General features: G+C 47.0%; 1 protein-coding gene across 1 annotated transcript in view; it reads right to left on the reverse strand.

The window, feature by feature from the left end:
• The window catches only part of LOC135553107 (calsyntenin-2-like), a 509,523-nt gene that overhangs the window by 337,589 nt on the left and 151,614 nt on the right, over window positions 1-20,320 (reverse strand). The gene's annotated exons all lie outside the window — the stretch shown is intronic.

Consider the following 20,320-nt stretch of genomic DNA (forward strand, 5'->3'; position numbering starts at 1 on the left):
CCTCTCTTCCCCATCCCTCTCTCCCTCTCTTCCCCATCCCTCTCTCCCTCTCTTCCCCCATCCCTCTCTCCCTCTCTTCCCCCATCCCTCTCTCACTCTCTTCCCCCATCCCTCTCTCACTCTCTTCCCCATCCCTCTCTCCCTCTCTTCCTCTCTCCCTCTCTTCCCCATCCCTCTCTCCCTCTCTTCCTCTCTCCCTCTCTTCCCCATCCCTCTCTCCCTCTCTTCCTCTCTCCCTCTCTTCCCCCATCCCTCTCTCCCTCTCTTCCCCATCCCTCTCTCCCTCTCTTCCTCTCTCCCTCTCTTCCCCATCCCTCTCTCCCTCTCTTCCTCTCTCCCTCTCTTCCCCCATCCCTCTCTCCCTCTCTTCCTCTCTCCCTCTCTTCCCCATCCCTCTCTCCCTCTCTTCCTCTCTCCCTCTCTTCCCCATCCCTCTCTCCCTCTCTTCCTCTCTCCCTCTCTTCCCCATCCCTCTCTCCCTCTCTTCCCCATCCCTCTCTCCCTCTCTTCCTCTCTCCCTCTCTTCCCCATCCCTCTCTCACTCTCTTCCCCATCCCTCTCTCCCTCCCTCTCTCCCTCTCTCCTCTCTTCCCCATCCCTCTCTCCCTCTCTTCCCCATCCCTCTCTCCCTCTCTTCCTCTCTCCCTCTCTTCCCCATCCCTCTCTCACTCTCTTCCCCATCCCTCTCTCCCTCTCTTCCTCTCTCCCTCTCTTCCCCATCCCTCTCTCCCTCTCTTCCTCTCTCCCTCTCTTCCCCCATCCCTCTCTCCCTCTCTTCCCCCATCCATCTCTCACTCTCTTCCCCCATCCCTCTCTCCCTCTCTTCCCCATCCCTCTCTCACTCTCTTCCCCATCCCTCTCTCCCTCTCTTCCTCTCTCCCTCTCTTCCCCATCCCTCTCTCCCTCTCTTCCCCCATCCCTCTCTCCCTCTCTTCCTCTCTTCCTCTCTTCCCCATCCCTCTCTCCCTCTCTTCCCCCATCCCTCTCTCCCTCTCTTCCCCATCCCTCTCTCCCTCTCTTCCTCTCTCCCTCTCTTCCCCATCCCTCTCTCCCTCTCTTCCTCTCTCCCTCTCTTCCCCCATCCCTCTCTCACTCTCTTCCCCATCCCTCTCTCCCTCTCTTCCTCTCTCCCTCTCTTCCCCCCTCCCTCTCTCCCTCTCTTCCCCCCATCTCTCCCTCTCTTCCCCATCCCTCTCTCCCTCTCTTCCTCTCTCCCTCTCTTCCCCCATCCATCTCTCACTCTCTTCCCCCATCCCTCTCTCCCTCTCTTCCCCCATCCCTCTCTCACTCTCTTCCCCATCCCTCTCTCCCTCTCTTCCTCTCTCCCTCTCTTCCCCATCCCTCTCTCCCTCTCTTCCTCTCTCCCTCTCTTCCCCATCCCTCTCTCCCTCTCTTCCTCTCTCCCTCTCTTCCCCCATCCCTCTCTCCCTCTCTTCCCCCATCCCTCTCTCACTCTCTTCCCCATCCCTCTCTCCCTCTCTTCCCCCATCCCTCTCTCACTCTCTTCCCCATCCCTCTCTCCCTCTCTTCCTCTCTCCCTCTCTTCCCCCATCCCTCTCTCACTCTCTTCCCCATCCCTCTCTCCCTCTCTTCCCCCATCCCTCTCTCCCTCTCTTCCCCCATCCCTCTCTCACTCTCTTCCCCATCCCTCTCTCCCTCTCTTCCCCCATCCCTCTCTCCTCTCTTCCCCATCCCTCTCTCCCTCTCTTCCTCTCTCCCTCTCTTCCCCATCCCTCTCTCCCTCTCTTCCTCTCTCCCTCTCTTCCCCCATCCCTCTCTCACTCTCTTCCCCATCCCTCTCTCCCTCTCTTCCTCTCTCCCTCTCTTCCCCATCCCTCTCTCCCTCTCTTCCTCTCTCCCTCTCTTCCCCCATCCCTCTCTCACTCTCTTCCCCATCCCTCTCTCCCTCTCTTCCTCTCTCCCTCTCTTCCCCATCCCTCTCTCCCTCTCTTCCCCCATCCCTCTCTCCCTCTCTTCCCCCATCCCTCTCTCCCTCTCTTCCCCCATCCCTCTCTCACTCTCTTCCCCATCCCTCTCTCCCTCTCTTCCTCTCTCACTCTCTTCCCCATCCCTCTCTCCCTCTCTTCCTCCTCTCCCTCTCTTCCCCATCCCTCTCTCCCTCTCTTCCTCTCTCCCTCTCTTCCCCATCCCTCTCTCCCTCTCTTCCCCCATCCCTCTCTCCTCTCTTCCCCATCCCTCTCTCCCTCTCTTCCTCTCTCCCTCTCTTCCCCCATCCCTCTCTCACTCTCTTCCCCATCCCTCTCTCCCTCTCTTCCCCCATCCCTCTCTCCCTCTCTTCCCCCATCCCTCTCTCACTCTCTTCCCCATCCCTCTCTCCCTCTCTTCCCCCATCCCTCTCTCCTCTCTTCCCCCATCCCTCTCTCACTCTCTTCCCCATCCCTCCCCCTCTCTTCCTCTCTCCCTCTCTTCCCCATCCCTCTCTCCCTCTCTTCCCCCATCCCTCTCTCCCTCTCTTCCCCCATCCCTCTCTCCCTCTCTTCCCCCATCCCTCTCTCACTCTCTTCCCCATCCCTCTCTCCCTCTCTTCCTCTCTCACTCTCTTCCCCATCCCTCTCTCCCTCTCTTCCTCTCTCCCTCTCTTCCCCCATCCCTCTCTCACTCTCTTCCCCATCCCTCTCTCCCTCTCTTCCTCTCTCCCTCTCTTCCCCATCCCTCTCTCCCTCTCTTCCCCCATCCCTCTCTCCCTCTCTTCCCCCATCCCTCTCTCCCTCTCTTCCCCCATCCCTCTCTCACTCTCTTCCCCATCCCTCTCTCCCTCTCTTCCTCTCTCACTCTCTTCCCCATCCCTCTCTCCCTCTCTTCCTCTCTCCCTCTCTTCCCCATCCCTCTCTCCCTCTCTTCCTCTCTCCCTCTCTTCCCCCATCCCTCTCTCACTCTCTTCCCCATCCCTCTCTCCCTCTCTTCCTCTCTCCCTCTCTTCCCCATCCCTCTCTCCCTCTCTTCCCCCATCCCTCTCTCCCTCTCTTCCCCCATCCCTCTCTCCCTCTCTTCCCCCATCCCTCTCTCACTCTCTTCCCCATCCCTCTCTCCCTCTCTTCCCCCATCCATCTCTCCCTCTCTTCCCCCATCCCTCTCTCACTCTCTTCCCCATCCCTCTCTCCCTCTCTTCCCCCATCCCTCTCTCACTCTCTTCCCCATCCCTCTCTCCCTCTCTTCCTCTCTCCCTCTCTTCCCCCATCCCTCTCTCACTCTCTTCCCCATCCCTCTCTCCCTCTCTTCCCCCATCCCTCTCTCCCTCTCTTCCCCCATCCCTCTCTCACTCTCTTCCCCATCCCTCTCTCCCTCTCTTCCCCCATCCCTCTCTCACTCTCTTCCCCATCCCTCTCTCCCTCTCTTCCTCTCTCCCTCTCTTCCCCATCCCTCTCTCCCTCTCTTCCTCTCTCCCTCTCTTCCCCCATCCCTCTCTCACTCTCTTCCCCATCCCTCTCTCCCTCTCTTCCTCTCTCCCTCTCTTCCCCATCCCTCTCTCCCTCTCTTCCTCTCTCCCTCTCTTCCCCCATCCCTCTCTCACTCTCTTCCCCATCCCTCTCTCCCTCTCTTCCTCTCTCCCTCTCTTCCCCATCCCTCTCTCCCTCTCTTCCCCCATCCCTCTCTCCCTCTCTTCCCCCATCCCTCTCTCCCTCTCTTCCCCCATCCCTCTCTCACTCTCTTCCCCATCCCTCTCTCCCTCTCTTCCTCTCTCACTCTCTTCCCCATCCCTCTCTCCCTCTCTTCCTCTCTCCCTCTCTTCCCCATCCCTCTCTCCCTCTCTTCCTCTCTCCCTCTCTTCCCCCATCCCTCTCTCCTCTCTTCCCCATCCCTCTCTCCCTCTCTTCCCCATCCCTCTCTTCCCCATCCCTCTCTCCCTCTCTTCCTCTCTCCCTCTCTTCCCCCATCCCTCTCTCACTCTCTTCCCCATCCCTCTCTCCCTCTCTTCCTCTCTCCCTCTCTTCCCCATCCCTCTCTCCCTCTCTTCCCCCATCCCTCTCTCCCTCTCTTCCCCCATCCCTCTCTCCCTCTCTTCCCCCATCCCTCTCTCACTCTCTTCCCCAACCCTCTCTCCCTCTCTTCCTCTCTCCCTCTCTTCCCCATCCCTCTCTCCCTCTCTTCCTCTCTCCCTCTCTTCCCCCATCCCTCTCTCACTCTCTTCCCCATCCCTCTCTCCCTCTCTTCCCCATCCCTCTCTCCCTCTCTTCCTCTCTCCCTCTCTTCCCCCATCCCTCTCTCACTCTCTTCCCCTATCCCTTTCTCCCTCCTTCCTCCATTCCTCTCTTCCCCATCCCTCTCTCACTCTCTTCCCCTATCCCTCTCTCCCTCCTTCCTCCATTCCTCTCTTCCCCCATCCCTCTCTTCCTCTGTTCCCCATCTCTCTCTTCCTGTCTTCCTCATTCCTCTCTTCCCCATCCCTCTCTCCCTCTCTTCCTCTCTCCCTCTCTTCCCCTATCCCTTTCTCCCTCTCTTCCCCCATCCCTCTCTCCCTCTGTTCCCCCATCCCTCTCTCACTCTCTTCCCCTATCCCTCTCTCCCTCCTTCCTCCATTCCTCTCTTCCCCCATCCCTCTCTTCCTCTGTTCCCCATCTCTCTCTTCCTGTCTTCCTCATTCCTCTCTTCCCCATCCCTCTCTTCCTCTCTACCCTCATCCCTCTCTTTCTCTCTCCCTCTCTTCCAATCCCTCTCCACATTGCAAGGCCTCTTATTCCGTATTAATGAGATGCATTAAAATGGGAAGGTCCTGTTTTCTCTTCTGTCAGTGATTACACCGTAGACCTGTGCTGTGCCTTATGCTAGTGTCCAGCACATCATATCCCTAATAGAACAAACTACCGTACCCATTGGCCATAAGCCACCATCCAAGCCGCAGAATTGCTACACATGAGGAAGGTAGAATTTTGCTGGTCTGTAGACTGTCCCATTGTAGACTATCACAGTGTAAATGTCTACCTTTCCCCATCTTTCCTAATATCTCTCTCTCCATCCTACCTCCCATCCTCAATCTAATCCTCTACTGCATGTACTGTAGGTCCTTGCACAGTCAGCTGTTTCCTCCCAATAGAGTCCCAAAGTAGCTGTGCTCTGCTGATTGTCATGATAACCACCTGAATACAGCTAATCCACATGGAGAGGATGGACTGTCCATAAAGTGAAATGTACAGAGTGAGATTATGAGGGAGAGAAAAAAAATATATATATATTGAGAAAAAATATATATACATTGAGAGAAAAAAAACTTTGGAAGACAAGAGCATGTGTTGGCGGGGAGTTGGCAGAGACTTGGCAGCAACTTGGCAGCAACTCTGCATCACTGAAAAACTGATGAGAGAGAAAAGGTGTTTAAAATAAAAGGAATAAGAAAGTGTGAGTGAGTTTGCGTTACTTCATGGAGGATTTCATGCTAAGGTCATGGCTGCAGGTGGCTTGTTACGTCAGGCTTTGTCACACTGTTAATCACCTGCTGTCATGTTGCCAGGTGCTGTATCATTGACATGAAGCAGTATCATGGCAATCACAATGTCCATTCGGCCAAGTTTCCAAACTAGAAAATACCCGGCCTCCGTCCAGTAGTTCATTACATTAGATATATAAATGACCTCAATTCTACACAGCAATCAAACCTCAATGAAGGAATAGCACATGAATATGCCAAGGGCTGGGCCCTGTCCAAAACAAACTCTGCAGCCAGTCGGCACCCAAACCTGTAGAGAACATTATGGGAACGTTAGAAAAGCATGGCTAAGGCCCTTGACGGTGTGAGAAGCACATCAGATAAAGTCCAAGTGTTCATCACAGAGCGCTGATGCTGAGTCATAAAGCCTTCAAGGTATATAAAAATTTCCATTTAAATGAAAAAGACTGAAGGAGAGGGTGAGGGAGGGGAGGAGAAGGGGAGGTAGGGTGGGTGATGGAGAGGGAGAAGGGGGAGGAGAAGGGGATTTAGGGTGGGTGTCAAGAGGAGGAACTAATCTAAGGATGTGTAATGGGGTTCCAGGAAGGAAGGTGGATCCTAGGAAGGGGTTCCAGGAAGAAGGGGGGACCTAGGAAGGAGTTCCAGGAAGAAGGGGGGACCTAGGAAGGAGTTCCAGGAAGAAAGGGGGACCTAGGAAGGAGTTCCAGGAAGAAAGGGGGGACCTAGGAAGGAGTTCCAGGAAGAAAGGGGGGACCTAGGAAGGAGTTCCAGGAAGAAAGGGGGACCTAGGAAGGGGTTCCAGGAAGAAGGGGGACCTAGGAAGGAGTTCCAGGAAGAAGGGGGACCTAGGAAGGAGTTCCAGGAAGAAAGGGGGGACCTAGGAAGGAGTTCCAGGAAGAAAGGGGGGACCTAGGAAGGAGTTCCAGGAAGAAAGGGGGACCTAGGAAGGAGTTCCAGGAAGAAAGGGGGGACCTAGGAAGGAGTTCCAGGAAGAAAGGGGGGACCAAGGAAGGAGTTCCAGGAAGAAAGGGGGACCTAGGAAGGAGTTCCAGGAAGAAAGGGGGACCTAGGAAGGAGTTCCAGGAAGAAAGGGGGACCTAGGAAGGAGTTCCAGGAAGAAAGGGGGGACCTAGGAAGGAGTTCCAGGAAGAAAGGGGGGACCAAGGAAGGAGTTCCAGGAAGAAAGGGGGGACCTAGGAAGGAGTTCCAGGAAGAAAGGGGGGACCTAGGAAGGAGTTCCAGGAAGAAAGGGGGGACCTAGGAAGGAGTTCCAAGTGGAAAAGGGGTGAAGAGGGAAGAGGAGCAGAGAAGTTGTTAGGCTGATAAACACACACATGAAACAAGCGTATAGTCTCTATTACACACACACACTCACATAGCACTCTACCTCTAAAATACTGAAGCAAGCTGTGAAAAGTCTGTGACTGCCCTTTGCTGTATGCCCCCTGTGGCGCTACATTGAGACATGTCCTGTCTTTCTCCCTGCTCTCCCCTGCTGCTTTGACATACTGCTCTCTTTAACAGCTGACTTGGAATCAGAGCTTCCCTGAACAGACACTACATCAGGAGATACTGCTCTCTTTAACAGCTGACTGGGGAGTTTAACCCAACGCTACATTAGGGGTTCTAAGGGGCTGAAAGGTATGCTGGTTTTGGTCCTAGACTGATTTCTACCTGTAAAACAGGTGTGTGACCTCTTCAGACAGAAACATCAGTAACATGACTCATAATAAGTCTAGGAACGCATTTCATTTGAAAGTGTTTCTCATCAAATAACCAAGGCCCATGTTTCTACTTAGAGAAAGCATAACAGTGTTGATATGACTGAATACACAGCAGTCTAAGGCACTGCATCTCAGTGCTAGAGGCATCACTACAGACCCTGGTTAGATGCTTCACGGAAACATGGCTCACTGGAGAGACGCTATCCGAAGCGGTGCAGCCAACGGGTTTCTCCACGCATCGCGCCGACAGAAACAAACACCTTTCTGGTAAGAAGAGGGGTGGGGGTGTATGCCTTATGGCTAACGAGGCATGGTTCGATGAAAGAAACATACAGGAACTCAAATCCTTCTGTTCACCTGATTTAGAATTCCTCACAATCAAATGTAGACCGCATTATCTACCAAGATAATTCTCTTCCATTATAATCACAGCCGTATATATCCACCCCCAAGCAGACACATCGATGGCTCTGAACGAACTTTATTTAACTCTTTGCAAACTGGAAACCATTTATCCGGAGGCTGCATTCATTGTTGCTGGGGATTTTAACAAGGCTAATCGGAAAACAAGACTTCTTAAATTTTATCAGCATATCGATTGCGCAACCAGGGGCGGAAAAACCTTGGATCACTGTTGCTCTAACTTCCGCGACGCATATAAGGCCCTGCCCCGCCCCCTTTTCGGAAAAGCTGACCACGACTCCATTTTGCTGATACCTGCCTACAGACAAAAGCTAAAAAAAGAAGCTCCCACGCTGAGGTCTGTCCAACGCTGGTCCGACCAAGCTGACTCCACACTCCAAGACTGCTTCCATCACGTGGACTGGGACATGTTTCGTATTGCGTCAGATAACAACATTGACGAATACGCTGATTCGGTGTGCGAGTTCATTAGAACGTGCGTTGAAGATGTCGTTCCCATAGCAACGATTAAAACATTCCCTAGTCAGAAACCGTGGATTGATGGCAGCATTCGCGTGAAACTGAAAGCGCGAACCACTGCTTTCAATCAGGGCAAGGTGTCTGGTAACATGACTGAATACAAACAGTGCAGCTATTCCCTCCGTAAGGCTATCAAACAAGCTAAGTGTCAGTACAGAGACAAAGTAGAATCTCAATTCAACGGCTCAGACACAAGAGGCATGTGGCAGGGTCTACAGTCAATCACAGACTACAGGAAGAAATCCAGCCCAGTCACGGACCAGGATGTCTTGCTCCCAGGCAGACTAAATAACTTTTTTGCCCGCTTTGAGGACAATACAGCGCCACTGACACGGCCTGCAACGGAAACATGCGGTCTCTCCTTCACTGCAGCCGAGGTGAGTAAAACATTTAAACGTGTTAACCCTCGCAAGGCTGCAGGCCCAGACGGCATCCCCAGCCGCGCCCTCAGAACATGCGCAGACCAGCTGGCTGGTGTGTTTACGGACATATTCAATCAATGCCTATACCAGTCTGCTGTTCCCACATGCTTCAAGAGGGCCACCATTGTTCCTGTTCCCAAGAAAGTTAAGGTAACTGAGATAAACGACTAACGCCCCGTAGCACTCACTTCCGTCATCATGAAGTGCTTTGAGAGACTAGTCAAGGACCATATCACCTCCACCCTACCTGACACCCTAGACCCATTGCAATTTGCTTACCGCTCAAATAGGTCCACAGACGATGCAATCTCAACCACACTGCACACTGCCCTAACCCATCTGGACAAGAGGAATACCTATGTGAGAATGCTGTTCATCGACTACAGCTCGGCATTCAACACCATACTACCCTCCAAGCTCGTCATCAAGCTCGAGACCCTGGATCTCGACCCCGCCCTGTGCAACTGGGTATTGGACTTCCTGACGGGCCGCCCCCAGGTGGTGAGGGTAGGTAACAACATCTCCTCCCCGCTGATCCTCAACACTGGGGCCCCACAAGGGTGCGTTCTGAGCCCTCTCCTGTACTCCCTGTTCACCCACGACTGCGTGGCCACGCACGCCTCCAACTCAATCATCAAGTTTGCGGACGACACAACAGTGGTAGGCTTGATTACCAACAACGACGAGACGGCCTACAGGGAGGAGGTGAGGGCCCTCGGAGTGTGGTGTCAGGAAAATAACCTCACACTCAACGTCAACAAAACTAAGGAGATGATTGTGGACTTCAGGAAACAGCAGAGGGAACACCCCCCTATCCACATCGATGGAACAGTAGTGGAGAGAGTAGCAAGTTTTAAGTTCCTCGGCATACACATCACAGACAAACTGAATTGGTCCACTCACACAGACAGCATCGTGAAGAAGGCGCAGCAGCTCCTCTTCAACCTCAGGAAGCTGAAGAAATTCGGCTTGTCACCAAAAGCACTCACAAACTTCTACAGATGCACAATCGAGAGCATCCTGGCGGGCTGTATCACCGCCTGGTACGGCAACTGCTCCGCCCTCAACCGTAAGGCTCTCCAGAGGGTAGTGAGGTCTGCACAACGCATCACCGGGGGCAAACTACCTGCCCTCCAGGACACCTACACCACCCGATGTTACAGGAAGGCCATAAAGATCATCAAGGACATCAACCACCCGAGCCACTGCCTGTTCACCCCGCTATCATCCAGAAGGCGAGGTCAGTACAGGTGCATCAAAGCTGGGACCGAGAGAAACAGCTTCTATCTCAAGGCCATCAGACTGTTAAACAGCAACCACTAACATTGAGTGGCTGCTGCCAACACACTGACTCAACTCCAGCCACTTCAATAATGGGAATTGATGGGAAATGATGTAAATATATCACTAGCCACTTTAAACAATGCTACCTTATATAATGTTACTTACCCTACATTATTCATCTCATATGCATACGTATATACTGTACTCTATATCATCGACTGCATCCTTATGTAATACATGTATCACTAGCCACTTTAACTATGCCACTTTGTTTACATACTCATCTCATATGTATATACTGTACTCGATACCATCTACTGTATCTTGCCTATGCTCACTCATTCATATATCCTTATGTACATATTCTTTATCCCCTTTCACTGTGTATAAGACTGTCTTATACAGTATACTACTGTCTTATACAGTAGTTTAGGAATTGTTAGTTAGATTACTTGTTGGTTATTACTGCATTGTCGGAACTAGAAGCACAAGCATTTCGCTACACTCGCATTAACATCTGCTAACCATGTGTATGTGACAAATAAAATTTGATTTGATTTGATTCCCGGCTGTATCACAACCGGCTGTGATTGAGAGTCCCATAGGGCGGAGCACAATTGGCCCAGCGTTGTCCGGGTTTGGCCAAAGTAGGCTGTCATTGTAAATAAAAATTTGTTTCCTAGTTAAATAAAATAAAATAAATAAAAGATATCATACACACAAACATAAGCAATTATTTTCTGGAGTTGATAACATGAGAGCAGTTCTCTACAAACACCTAAATTGGAGACTGGCAATAATCAGATCCATTACATTTTTGAGCACCTTGCCATGTAAACATCCTATCATACGAAGTCACTCGTTGGCTTACTTGGTGACGTAGTGTTGGCATGGTTCCCTGTGTCTGTTGTGGTGTGATGGTGGCCGTGCGAGATATTCATAAATTAAAGCCAACGTGTGGATGGAAGCCATAGACTGACAGAGATCTGTGCTATCGTTATGGAAACGCTGTGATAGATTGCCGTAAATGTGCGAACATTCTGATCACAGAGGAAACAAATCAGAACAAGAGAGAAGAAAAATGGTTGATGTTCAACGGCAATGGCATCATTCTCCTCCTCCTCCCCCTCCTCCATGTCGTGACGTGACTCTCATAAATCTGATGACTGTTATTTATTCAATCCACTAACCGATTAAATTAATCATGTAACAATTAACTGATTTGGAAGAAGTTCTTTATAGTTACCATCTACCAAATTCATCTCTAAAGATATAGATGTTATATATTGATAACAGTCACTTATTAATCATTACTTCATATCAGTCTCATTCTCAACATCGCAGACTTCTTGAATCCGCAAGAACCCCAGACTTCTCTGATTATTCAGTTCTACACTAAATGTATTTAATTATTTAGTTAATAACTAACTAAATAATATCACAGTGCCATGGCTTTCTTCCTGGGCCGGAGAGGCGGACCAAAACGCAGCGTGGTTGAAGTTCATGTTAAATTTAATAAGGTAACTCAAACATGAACAGGATACAAAACAATAAACATGAAAACTGAAACAGTCCTAACTGGTGCATAAAACACAAAGACAGGAAACAATCCAGGCAACCATAGACTTACCTAGACACCTAAAAGAACACAACCCCATAAATCTACAAAAAACCCGAGACAAGACAAAACACATAAATCACCCATGTCACACCCTGGCCTAACCAAAATAATAAAGAAAACAAAGATAACTAAGGCAAGGGCGTGACACACAGACGACACATACACACATGAGACTAAAGTCCCTAGTGAACTGACAAGATATGACGGTTTATTACACAGAGATGGAGAAGGGGGTGGGGAAAATAGAGAGAAAGGGAGAAACCTACATTTATCGTGGATACATTCTAGAACTGTTCTAACATTAATCATATACCTTGCACACAAACTGCCGCCCGTTTGAGTAAGAAATGCAATGTTTTTACGTGTAGAAGTCTTTGTTCTTCATCTCTCTATTGAAACCAATCAATTATTCTATTGGGGAATGGCTCGATGGGTGTAAGGCTCTGATGGTCCACCAGAGGTCACAATGGCATTCTTAGGTGTCCTGGCTTGGAGTAGTGTTTCTTCAGAACAGATACTCAGTGATTGTCTGAGATGGGATTTTCATGCTTCCCACCTCGTGTCTTTAGTCAAAGTTCTTGGACCAGACTAGAAATGTTTATCTGTCTGATAGAATTTGATGGTCTCGTGTCTGTTAAATTGGCTGTCTGTAATGGTGTGCCACAGGGCTCGGTGCTTGGTCCCCTCTTATTCACTATTTATATAAATAATTTATACAAAAATGTGTAAAATGCGCAACTTCACTTTTATGCTGCTGATACTGTTATTTATTGTTGTGCATCGTCTCTCACTGTTCAACATACCTTGTGTCAATTGAAGCTTATCCTCAATACTGACAAAACTAAACTAATGGTGTTTTCTAAAGCAAGAAATAGACCTCTGAACCTTTCACATATTACTACCTGTCAGGGCAATGAGATTGAGACTGTAACCTCATAAATATCTTGGAATTTAAATTGATGACGGCCTCTATTTTTAAATGCATATTCAACAACATACAAAACAATTGAAACTGAAGTTGGGATTTTATTTTAGGAATAAGGCCTGTTTTTGTTTTGAAGCCAGAAGGAGGCCAGTATCAGCTACATGTATGCCTTTACTAGACTATGGGGATATTTTATATATGAATGCTTCTGCTCAGTGTTCGAGATCAATTGACACCCTTTACCATGGAGCATTGAGATTTCTTTTAAACTGCAAAACCCTTACGCACCACTGCACTTTGTATACCAGGGATGGCTGGCCTTCTCTAGTCACTCGTAGGCTCAGTCAGTGGTATACTTTTATTTACAAAGCCATTTTGAGTTTACTACCATTTTATTTGGGCATTTTTATTGTTCAGAAATGTGGTGGGTACTCTCTTCGTTTGCAGGACTTTATCCTGCTAACTGTTCTAAATGTCCGAACTGAATTTGGTAAAAGGTCTTTTATGTACTCTGCTCCATCGGCTTGGAACGCCTTACAAAATACTTTTAAACTGGAAGAACTTGTCCCGATTGTTTTTTAAAACTATTACCGAAGGATTGTGAGGCCGATTCCCTGACCTGTCAATGTTTTTAATTTGCTGTTTTATGATTTTGTTATACTTTTGTAAATCCTATGGTTTTTGCTAGATTACTTGTAGTTTTTCATGTTGTCTGTCTCTATTTGTGTAATGACTTGGTGCTGCCTATCTTGGCCAGGACACTCTTGAAAAAGAGATTTCAAATCTCAATGAGCCCTTACTGGTTAAATAAAGGTAAAAATAAAATAAAAATAAAAATAAGGTCTAGTCTTTATCTTCTTCACCTCGTGTTGAGTTTCAGAATTTCCAACCATTTCAACATGTAGCCACAGCTGCATGCTTTCTTGTCTGGGAGTTTCAACCATTTGTAATGTTTAGCTCACGCTTCACGTCTGCTGGTCTGCGTGTCAATTCTTAGTGAATCCTTATAAGCACTATGGTCAAAAAGGGCAGTTCCATCACACTGACTCGCTCTTCTGACCTCATTTGAGGTGTGGCTTAGTTAATGTGCAAGGGACATGAAACCTATGATCCTAAAATCACATTCCTGTCTTAAGAAAAATAGTTTCACCGTTCTTCATATTGTATTAACATCATATTGGATGTAAACTTAAAGTACAGCATTTGGTTCATACAATTTTCAATAACATCACAAAATGAAAAGCAATATGACATGATTATTCTTTAGATCCCCACTGACCATTCTTAATATTCCTATCTTAGAAATAGTGTTCCAATATTAACTATAGTTTTGCGGCAAACATTTCCTGGAGGACAAAATCATTCCTTTGGTTGGTACTGAAGAGCAGGCGAGGATTCTCTGCTGCATAAGATTTACGATTGGTGTGAGGTGTCTTAAAACTGGCCTAGCCCCCCCCCCCCTCTCCTCTCCTGTGGGAGAGATGGGGGCCTGGGTATCTGTCAGCCATTTGACAAGCTGATCTGAGGCCTTGGATCCTCGACCAGGAGAGTCATGACAACCCCCCCCCCTCCTCCTTTTTGTCATCATCCTCATCCTCTTCGTCTTCCTCATCATCATCATGTAGAGGCAATGGGGAGCCTATAGAATAGCCAATCAACTATCAACCAGTCAGTCTATCAACCAATTAATTTACAATTACCATCCAATCAGGATAGTGCACTGTAACCAATCCAACATTATGATCAAAGGTATGTACATAAAGCACTGCCTCTCTGTCTGTTTCTATAGAGATAATGCACTGACTCTGTCTGTTTCTATAGAGATAATGCACTGCCGCTCTGTCTGTTTCTATAGGGATCATGGAAGGGTAGCTGGGTGGTGTGTTAGAGAGAAATTGACAGTTGAGAAATTGAAATAGAAGAGACAATAGAGAGGGAGAGAGAGTGATAAAGAGAAGGAGAAAGAGATATAATGAGAGGAAGAGAGAGAGAGGGAGAGAGAGAAGAAGAGAGATAAAGAAGGGGAGAGAGGGAGAAAGAGAGAGATACATAGGGAGAGAGAGGGATAAAGAGAGAGATACATAGGGAGAGAGAGGGATAAAGAGAGAGAGGGATAAAGAGAGCGAGAGAGAAAGAGGACAAGGACAACCAAAATGCAGTCAGCCTAATGACAGAAGATAAGAATCAGGGCTAAAAGCAACCTTGATGAATTTGGCAGTGACACACACCAGTAAAGCCAGAACCCCCCGCTCTAATCAGCGCTGACATGACAAGTAGGGGGTAATTATACTTGTTTAACCTGTACAAGTGTGTGGTTTGAAATGAAAATGTGTTTTTGGCATATCCCACTCCCCCTGAGAGACTCTCAGAGAGTGGGGGCACAGTCATGGGATCAGAGAGTGGGGGCACAGTCATGGATCAGAGAGTGGGGGCACAGTCATGGATCAGAGAGTGGGGGCACAGTCATGGATCAGAGAGTGGGGGCACAGTCATGGATCAGAGAGTGGGGGCACAGTCATGGATCAGAGAGTGAGGGCACAGTCATGGGATCAGAGAGTGGGGGCACAGTCATGGGATCAGAGAGTGGGGGTACAGTCATGGATCAGAGAGTGGGGGCACAGTCATGGATCAGAGAGTGGGGGCACAGTCATGGATCAGAGAGTGGGGGCACAGTCATGGATCAGCCATTATTGATGGTGACCCTTGGAGCGATTAGGGTTAAGTGCCCTGCTTTAGGGCAGAGCAACAGATTTTTCACCTGGTCAGCTATGGGATTTGAACTAACAAACTTTCAGTTACTGGCCCAACACTCTAACCACTAGGCTACCTGCCACCCAGAATTTCACACACACACATGAAAATGACTCATCTTACCACACATCTCTTTCCCTAGTCCACATATGGTGGTATGTACACATTACTTTGTAATTAGTATAGTATCATCCATTTTGAGATGATTCACAGAAAACTCTCACTCCTTCCCTCACTCCCTTCACTACCTCTCTACCTTCCCCTACTCCCTCTTTCTTCCCCTTATGGAGTAGGCATGTAGTTAGGCTTCTTAGAATGTTCTTAAGCTGATTAAGTGTTGTGTTTTGATGTGCGCCACGGCACGAGGAACCATAATGAGAACAATGCATGATGAAAGACCATCAGCTAAGGCCTAGTAGCAAGGGAACGAGGGAGAGATTACAAAGAGGAGTGGTATGGGAGGATGAGTATTGTTCATCTCTATGGGGAAACACAGAGACCCATCAAGGAGGGGGAGAGAGATACTCACTGTAGAGAGAGGTTTATTTTCACAGGTTGGTCAACTGCTGAAAGGGCTTGTGTTTGAGCGTGCGTACGTGTGTGTGTGTGCGTCATTAGTCCTGATGGTGTGATAGTGAGCGACTATTATGTTGAGGCTGGCAGAGTAATGCCTGTGATGTTACTAGCTATATCACAGACCAATGAACTCTCTCTCTCTTTAATTATTTAATTATCTATCTACCTCCATTCCTCTTTATCGTTATCCCTCTATCACTATCTCTCTCATCACCGCCCAGACCTAATGATGAAGAAACCTAGGCCTCAGCAGAGGAGTCAGCACAAACCACGCACACTACCTCACTCTCCACACACACACACACACACACACACACACACACACACACACACACACACGCACACACACACAGAGTTCCCTATTATTCTGACGGCTGGCTAGCTAAGTTATCAGCAGCGGCTAATAGTGGTGTTAGCTGGTGGGATTGGTATAGTGTGTAGTGCGTAATTCCCTGTGTCTAGGCTGTGGCTTGGCGGTGAGGGGAGCTCATTCTAGGAGGTGTGGACGCTGAGACCTGGATAAGCCTCCCTACAGGGCCTGGCTCTCTGAGACCAGACTAGACTACAGCTGACTGACAAACGATCAGAGACAGACATGAGTTGGGGGGGAGGGTTATCAGAGAATGTTTGCATTAGAGATGGAGAAGAGAGAAAGGGGAGTGAGTGAGAGACAAAATTAGAGAAAAAAATAAATAAGGGGGGCAGGAACACAGAGGGAGAAAGGGAGAGGGTGTGAACACAAATAGTTGCAGAAAAGCTAACCAGCAGGAATTGATTATAACTCTGAATATCAGACAGGGAGAGGGAAAGTGTGTGTATAGGGTTAGGGGTTTGTGTGTGTGCGTGCGTGTGTGTGGTGTGGACGCCCATGCTTAAGTGTATTGATTTGAGTTTGCCTGACTTAGACACACACCCTCTCTCCCTTTCAACACAAAAAGAGGAGAAACGGCTGAAGTCACAGTCAATGGCAGAGCAGATTTCAAGGCCAGCTCTTTCCAAGAAAGCTTGAACAGATGCTATACTGCAGCTTGACTAGCTAACGGAGGAATTCACTTTCAGACCTTGGCAGACTCACAGAGGTTCACAACGTGTAGGCTATGGCCTTGGTCCAATGTGCATCACTGTAACATAGATGCAGGGAGTCAGGAAGCAAGTGCAGATGGTGAATTTAATAGTAACGATCATGGAGCATACAAAATAAGAGAAGCGTCTGGACATGAAAACAGAACCAATTCTGCCTGAAAGAGCTAGGGAGTGCTGGAGAGGGAGTGCTGGATAATGGGGGAGTAATCAGGGTAGTGATGAAGTCCAGGTGTGCCTCATGATGTGGCGTAGGTGTGCGTAATGAAGGTTGCCAGGTGTGTGATATGATGGTGTCATGACATGGCCCTCTTTGGGTATAGCGTGCCTTCCCCCTCTCGCTCTCACCTACACCCAGGCTGCTGTTAACTCAGGTCATAAATTCCTGGAGGAGACTCTCTTCCTCATGGCCAGACAGTATAGAGAGAGAGAAGGTTTCATAGAGAGAACAAAGGAATTTCTTCCACATCACAGAACTTGAGAACTGAACAATATTCATGTTCTGGAGAATGTATAAATGGTCGGTGAAGTAGCCAGCTACGAACTGGTCCATTTTATACAATTTTGTGAAACTCATGAGAGACAATACTGCCACATTACCATAACCCTGTTTATACAAGAGTCTCAGTTGTGAGGCTTGCATCTAATTGTTGTATAAAATTAATGAGTAAAGATTAAACTATTTGTGAAATTATGTAATGTGATTTTAAACTGTGTAATGAAGGAAACTCCAATTCCCTTTGGAGTATAACTAAATGGCGTCATGGGACAGCCCCTTTCTGCTGTTACGAATATAACCCCCACCGGGAGGAAATCCCTTCAGACCAGCTTACCTCGATAACCACGAGAGGGCTAAGGGTTCAGACCAGTACCTCATCACAGAGGGAGTTAAGGTTTGAGTAGATTGCTGAATCTTTTAACCATCCCACGTGGTTAAACTCTGAGACTATCGATCCGACAGAATAAGAGGTACTCTTCGATACTAATTACTAGTTTGCAGCTAGGAATTATGTAACCGTGAATGTGAGGACCGACAACCGCCAAAACATCTATTCTATATCAACATTGCTGAATGTTACTCTGAACTATCCATTCTAACCACAGCAGAGAGAGAGGGCGGACAAACTCTCCAACAGAAACAAACTTTCAACAGAGATCACGACGACACACTGAGCATAAATATATATATTGATTGCAATTATTCCCGAATGAGTGAGCATTCATGTGCAAAGGAGTCGCATTTCAATTGTTATAATTATTAACTGTATTGTGACTCTTTTGTCTTTTGCGGCCTTCTCAGTCCCTTTGTCTACTATAAGCCGCCATACCGGTTTAGCCCACTAGGGCACATTCCTCATTTATCACTTGTAACCATATCTACTTGTTTGTTTGTGCATTTCTGTGATTATTAGTTAGTTAATAAATACATGATTGAGACAATTGATGCATGGATGACTCATAGTGAAGACAGGGTTCGTGCAGATAACCAACAATTTATGACGTTTGGATTGAGACTAATGTGAGGTAAAGAATAATTCATTAATTAGAAGACTAACTGATCAGATATCAAAATATCTGAAAGTTATATCAGGAACTTTGTAATCTGAATATTTTCCTTGGTGCCCCAACTTCCTAGTTAATTACATCTACCTGATTAGTTAATCACGTAATAATAATTACAAGATAATTGATTTGATAAACTAAACAGTCTTCAGTTTAATGATGCCAAAAACACAAAATTTATGACGCTCCGTGCGAGGAATCTAAGATAGAATTGGACTTTGCTGTTGAATTCTATATATCAATTGTGCAAACAGAATTGTACAAACAGACTGATTTGTAAACAAATTGGTTGTGTGTGTGTGTGTTTCCATTTGAACAAGCTATTTTGGGAGCGCCTCCGGTCGTGTGTTGTTAGCGTCAGAGCACAAAGTGATACATTCCAGATTTAGTCCATTAGGCCAAACAGTACTATTTCTGTCGGTCTTGTAGAGCCAGTAAGGTTAGATATTAGAAGATATATCTGTTCGGTGACAGAGCTGAAGTGTTCTGTCCGCCTGCCGGCGCGCTAATACAGCGTGGGTAGGCCACAGGTATATCTATATTTATGTACCCTGTTGCTCCGGTCACCATAACGCGAGCAAAGTATGCCGAATGGGTTACTTGTTTGTTTGTGTATTTCTGTGATTATTTAGTTAGTTAATAAATAAATGATTGAGACAATTGATGTATGGATGACTCATAGTGAAGACTGGGTTTGTGCAGATTTACAACAATTTACGACGTTTGGAATGAGACTAACGTGAGGTAAAGAATAATTCATTAATTAGAAGACTAATTGATCAGATATCAAAATATCTGAAAGTTATATTAGGAAAATTCAAACTTTGTAATCTGAATATTTTCCTTGGTGCCCCAACTTCCTAGTTAATTACATCTACCTGATTAGTTAATCGGGTAATAATTGATTTGATAAATTAAACCGTCTTCAGATTAACGATGCCAAAGACACGACAACGGGAAGCCAGTACTGGTGGTTAGTAAACCGGTGTTGGCGAGCACCAGAGCGGGGAGCGGGAGTAGACGTGACAGTAACGCTCTTTCAACCTAACATTGGAACAGATTTGCAGATATGAGACTTGCAGAAGCATGAGATTACATGAACTGTGTGTTAGGATTGGAGGTAGAGCAATCTGATCCTAAATTTGTGGTTAACTTCTTCGATATAGGGGGCGCTCTTTTAATTTTTGAAAAAAAAACATTCCCCTTTTTAAACAAGATATTTTGTCAAGAAAAGATGCTCGACTATGCATATAATTGACAGCTGTGGAAAGAAAACACTCTGACGTTTCAAAAACTGCAAAGATATTGTCTGTGAGTGCCACAGACGTGATGAACAAAACGGAGCGATTTCTCCTACACAAATAATCTTTTTGGAAAAACTGAACATTTGCTATCTAACTGAGAGTCTCCTCATTGAAAACACCTTCATCTTTGAAGTTCTTCAAAGGTAAATTATTTTATTTGAATGCTTTTCTTGTTTTTGTGAAAATGTTGCCTTGCTGAATGCTAGGCTTAATGCTATGCTAGCTATCAATACTCTTACACAAATGCTTGTGTAGCTATGGTTGAAAAGCATATTTTGAAAATCTGAGATGACAGTGTTGTTAACAAAAGGCTAAGCTTGTGAGCCAATATATTTATTTCATTTCATTTGCGATTTTCATGAATAGTTAACGTTACGTTATGCTAATGAGCTTGAGGCTGTGATTACGCTCCCGGATACGGGATTGCTCGACGCTAGAGGTTAAGGGGCACCGCTACCGAGAGAGTTTTGAATAGATCATATGAGAGTATACAGCTGTAGGATCTTAATTTGATCACCCTGTTGTGAGAATTTTCCTCTCCTGCAGGAAATACAAATGTGTAGTTTATTCAAGGGTTAAAAAGGCTTCTAAAGTTTGTCATTTCCATTTACAAATGTCAGGCTTGATTTGCCTAAATGTCTATTAATTATTATCCACATAATAATTCACATTTCCTGTTGCTGCAGAATAATTTTCCTGCTGTGAGAAGCAGGGTCAAATTAAG

The sequence above is a fragment of the Oncorhynchus masou genome, chromosome 13 (genome assembly GCF_036934945.1).
Source record: "Oncorhynchus masou masou isolate Uvic2021 chromosome 13, UVic_Omas_1.1, whole genome shotgun sequence".
NCBI lineage: Eukaryota > Metazoa > Chordata > Actinopteri > Salmoniformes > Salmonidae > Oncorhynchus > Oncorhynchus masou.